Source organism: Artemia franciscana, unplaced genomic scaffold, assembly GCF_032884065.1.
Source record: "Artemia franciscana unplaced genomic scaffold, ASM3288406v1 Scaffold_320, whole genome shotgun sequence".
NCBI classification, from domain to species: domain Eukaryota; kingdom Metazoa; phylum Arthropoda; class Branchiopoda; order Anostraca; family Artemiidae; genus Artemia; species Artemia franciscana.
Genome location: NW_027063873.1, coordinates 532,724 through 537,637, shown reverse-complemented (window position 1 = coordinate 537,637; position 4,914 = coordinate 532,724). Strand labels below are relative to the sequence as shown.

At 39.8% G+C, this 4,914-nt stretch overlaps 1 non-coding gene across 1 annotated transcript; it reads right to left on the bottom strand.

Annotated features, from left to right (window-relative positions):
- Positions 1-4,401: 4,401 nt before the first annotated feature.
- Positions 4,402-4,473, bottom strand: Trnae-uuc (transfer RNA glutamic acid (anticodon UUC)). The gene has a single exon. It is a non-coding gene; the product is annotated as a tRNA-Glu (tRNA).
- Positions 4,474-4,914: the final 441 nt, after the last annotated feature.

Below are 4,914 nucleotides of genomic sequence, written 5' to 3'. Positions count from 1 at the left end.
CCTTGGTGAGGCGATGGCTTACGAAATCAGCAGTCCCATAACTGATATGACGCCGAAGACAAACCCATAGCCACATGGGCAATTATTGTCTTGCACAAGGCTTTTTGACGCCTCACCAGTGTGGGAATAGTGAAAATGCCAATTATCTTCGTCAGAGCTTACTTTATAAAGAATTAAACATACAGCAACGCTTATGAAAATCATTACCCACTTGGCAAATCGTTCACTGTCGTAGTATGCAACAAAACAGTACGCACTGCCAACGATGATCAATAATAACCATATGAAAAGGGGTAGAAAATTCATTTTTATGATGATTGATTAATCATCCTCTCTTTCTACTATATTGATATATGATATAAATTATGTATATATTATTCATTATGCCCCAAACCTAGAGTAAAAAAAAAAAACAGAATTAAACGGAAATTACTGAAAATTTTATTATTTTCTAAAATGTAGACTTTTGTTTTTGTGCAATTTCTTAAGCATTTCAATAGGATACAGAAGGAGTGAATATAGAAACTTAAAAATGGCTTCCGAGGGGATATTTTTCAACCCCTCCTCTTTATTAATCAAACTCTTCGAACTAGACTTATTCGGAGTTTCAGGAAATCATATTCCAGGGATAGGAAACATAATCGAAGTTGTCAAAGAGTGCCAGGGCAATCAAATAGTTTTGAGTTCAGACCATGCAATGTTTCCAATGCAGTTGCTGCTGCGCTGGTCGTTTTGTACACTGCGACAAACATTGAATGGTGATGCTGAATAAGGAAGAAAAAAATTTGTTTAAGGAAGAAAAACAAACTAATTTTCTTACTTTTTTCAATTAAATTTCTCTATTTTACTTTGTATTAATACTCTGTATTAACAGTTTTAGTAAAGCTTATATCAAAAGTAGACCCAATGTCAGTTAAACTAGACCCCTAAAATCTATGTTTTGGGGATATTATGGAAAACTTCAACTTTTCTTCAAATTATTTTTACATGTCTCTTAGGTCATTGTCTTCCTAAAGGTCTATGGAAGATGTTGACAAAAAGACATCTTCTAGACCCCTTTCGGCGGACCACTATAGATAACTTCAATTCGTGTCCCTGTTCGTCCACGTGTCCTTTTTTCCAGAGGTTTACGTGCCTCTTCCAATTGTTCTTAAGGGGCCTAAATATACTTAGGTCAAAGGGTTGCGAAACTTGGGTAGCATTTGGTAATATACACAATAACCTAATATTTTTTTTTCTTTTGCAAATTCTGATGACTTCAAGGATGTATGACTCTTGTGGCTATCCATAGTCAAAACGACCTTTTCATAACCCTGGTCCCCTCTTGGCTTTCATCAATAAAACAATAAATAAACATTAAACACCAGAGCGTGGAGTTTCTGGAGGACCTCTTGGTGAGGCGATGTCCTTAACCGACTTCAGTAGGCCCAGATCTGTCAAGTCGGGATTGCAGTGTCTAATCAATGAAAGAGTCGCTGTCTTGAATTCCGCAGATGTATTTATGGGGGTTATTGTCTGAACACGGTTGAGAGCCTGGAAAGGAAGAAAAGGGTCAATTAAAACTAAGTCACGTTGAGAGCCTGAAAGAAAGAAAAGAGTCAAATAAGTCTGCTTAAGAAATCTATATCACAGAAAGTAAGGTAAAACTTAGGTCATTGACCGCCCTTTTTCTCGTTGCTTCGTCCATGTATTGGCGTTTATTGGTCTTAGATTCCTCCTCTTCTTCGTTGGAATTCCCAATGGTTTCGAAAGCTGAATATTTTTTGGCTTCTTCTGCACATTTCTCCAACAACTTCCTGCTTGTGGCTATCTTCTAAAACACGTACAATTCGTAGTATTTCTTTGAAGGTATTTCTGAAAGAGACAGAATGGTTAGGAAAATCCTACAGGAGGATAATATGAAAAAAACTTCGTTTTCTTAAAGAGTTAAAGAGGCTGCGTCCTAAAGTCGAACCTTAAAACGTACAGAATTAGGAGAGGCAGTTGAGGGGCTGCCGCCCCCCAAACCCCCTGCTTTTAAAGACTCTTTTGTACAGGTTTTTTGTTGTGGGGGGCTGCCAAAAACAAAAAATTGTTGAGAGGACTGCCAAAAACAAAAAATTGAAATGAATGAATAATGGAATAACTTCGAAAAATGTTAAACACAAGAGGACAGGAAAACCATTGTGCCGAAACTAGTAATTAGTAGCAATGAAGTTGACTACTCCATTTACATTTTAACATAATTATTGAAACTGTTTCCCAGACACAGAGCACACAAGCTAAGAGCTGGGGGCGGGGGTAGGGTAGCAAACAAAAACCTGTTTTGTATTCTTTGTTAATTAAAAGAGGGCCTTTCGGAGGCCAAGAGCGGGGGGTTAGGGGGGCGTCAGCCCCCCACAACAAAAAACCTGTACAAAAGTCTTTAAAAGCGGTGGGTTTTAAAGCCTCTCCTAATTCCTGTACGTTTTAAGGTTCGACTTTGGGACGCAGCCTCTTTAACTCTTTAAGAAAACGAAGTTTTTTTCATATTATTTCTGTACGTTTTTCTACAATCCATGGTGGATGTAATTTAATAATTCCTGTACTCCTCGTACAGGAATTAGGAAAGGAAGTTGGGTGGCTGCCGCCCCCCAACCCCCCCACTTTTAAAGACTCTTTTGTACAGGTTTTTTGTTGTGTTCATGACAGAGATCCTCGACACTAAGCCTAAGTATAATAAAAAAAACTTTTACGAAGTATTCGTAGAAGCCGAGAGGAAACTGCCGGATGATGGTGAGTTTTTATTTTTATTTTTTCCAATATAAAATTTAATGCTCTTATGAAACTATTCTAAAAGAACTAAGCACGTGTAGAAGCCGTCAATGACGCGTCGCGTAATCTTGTGGCAGAGTGTTCGTTTGTCCAGATTGAGGGCCAAGTACTCGGGAGCTTGAGTGAAGAGTGTTCTCAGTTTGGTGACGTGACCGTTGGGACATGTTTCGCCGGGCTGCTCTGGGATTAGAACCGAACTGAAAGAAATGTCGTTGTTGTCGATAATTTCATTGATCGCAGGCTCGTTGGGATTTAGAACACCTGGAATCGGAAATGGACAGTCTGGAGTACCTTCTGGGTGCAATGCGGTTTCGGACCAGTGGCACGTACTGCAGACAGAAAATCGATGAATCTTGAACTGGTACAGGGAGCGAAGGGGGCTCATGTCATTGGCTTGATGTTCTGTATCGAGTTGTTCAAATAGGTGGAACCAGAATTCGCATAGCGATTGCTGATCTCTGCCTGTGTAGTTGTGCTGTGGCGGCAGGAGGCTACGCACAGTGTCCATAGTTTCATTCTTTCCGAGCGAACTGAGTGCCAATCGTTTGAGTTCTTCGGTGAGAGGTCCGTGCATAAGTGAAAGTACTTCGAACAGCTTGTAGTGCATGGCAAAAAGGCTTTGCATCGTTGCGTTCGCATAGCACGCTGATCCGTCTGTATTTTTCAGGCCTTTTCTACCCGGGCCAATGCCACTGCGATAGTTTTGTTTGACAGCTGTGTCGTGCTGCGTTTTCTTTGTGGGAAACGAGGTTTCAGCTGCTTCCAATCTCTTGGTGGGCGCTTTTTTCTTCGCCTCACTTGTAGTGGGTTTCACTTTCCGTGCGGGAGCTGAGTTAGTCTTGGGCTTATCTTTGGCTGCATCAGGTTTGGATTTCTTTGGTGGTACGTCTATGCTGGTACTGCTACTCGATTTTCGTTTAACTGGTTGCTGTTTCGCCACTGGAACTGTGGGAACTTTGAAGGGTTCTGGTATTGCGAACTGGGGCAGATCTGGAAGATACTTTTGTCGCAGTCTATTGTACTCGACTAGAGCTTCTGTGTCTGCACAAATTTTCCTTCTGTCAAGAGTTTTTGTGGGGGGCGTAAAGTGAGGTATTGAGTAGGGGTTATCCCCCTTATACACGGGAAAGTTTCTGTTCTTAAGTTTCAATGTTGCTACTTGATTTCAGTTGAAAAAACACCCTTTTTTATTTTATCACTAAAAGGCATAACCAATTATCAGGGGAAAATATTGATATGTTGCTGATTTGAATAGCCTGAGCCCGAGTAATTCCAAATCAGGAATTTTGTAATGTTCACTCATGCAGTGAAAGTTTATTTATTTTATCTATATATATAAATAATATACAATTAAAATTCAAATTAAATGTACAAGATACTCTTTATTTGCAAATTTTGTTATTAAATTTTGCCAAACCCAAGTTTAATATGATTAAAAAATTGATCAGAAATATCGAAATCGATATATCGAATATCAAAAGTCACATTGATATACCGTTTAATTAAGACATTCCCCAACACTAGCAATGGGTCTTTCTGATCTGCTTCTCATCTCATTATAACAAGTTTGCTCATGACATTATGTATTTTAAAGGAAAGCAAAAAGTATTCCCATGCCGGGAATCGAACCCGGGCCTGCTGGGTGAAAGCCAGCTATCCTAGCCACTAGACCATATGGGATTGAAAGATAATTAGAATTTAATAGGTGATGATCTTTCACAATGCATAGCTTGGGCATGTTTTAAAGAAATTCAGTTAATGGGTTTTTCTAAGCTAGAAAATCGGGGGGTTAAGATTTTCCGACGAAACTTTCCAGGAGAATTACTCGGAGAATTCCGCGTCGAATGAGTCTTCGTACACCCAGATCCGATGTCGGCTGTGACCTGTAGGCGTGGCAGAAAAAAAGGGTTTCTGTCATTTTTCTCAAATAAATATTTTACGGATTAAGACAGAATTTTTTGTAGCTTTCAGTCAGTCTCACCATGTCAAAGTTAAAGGGGGGGGGGGTTGGGGGGTCGAAACTTTCGGCCAGATTTTCCCCATCAAGTAAAAGTCGGAGGGGTTGAAATTTGGCAGCTTTCTTAGTTGGAGCTCAGGCTACGAAATGCATCCCTCCCCATC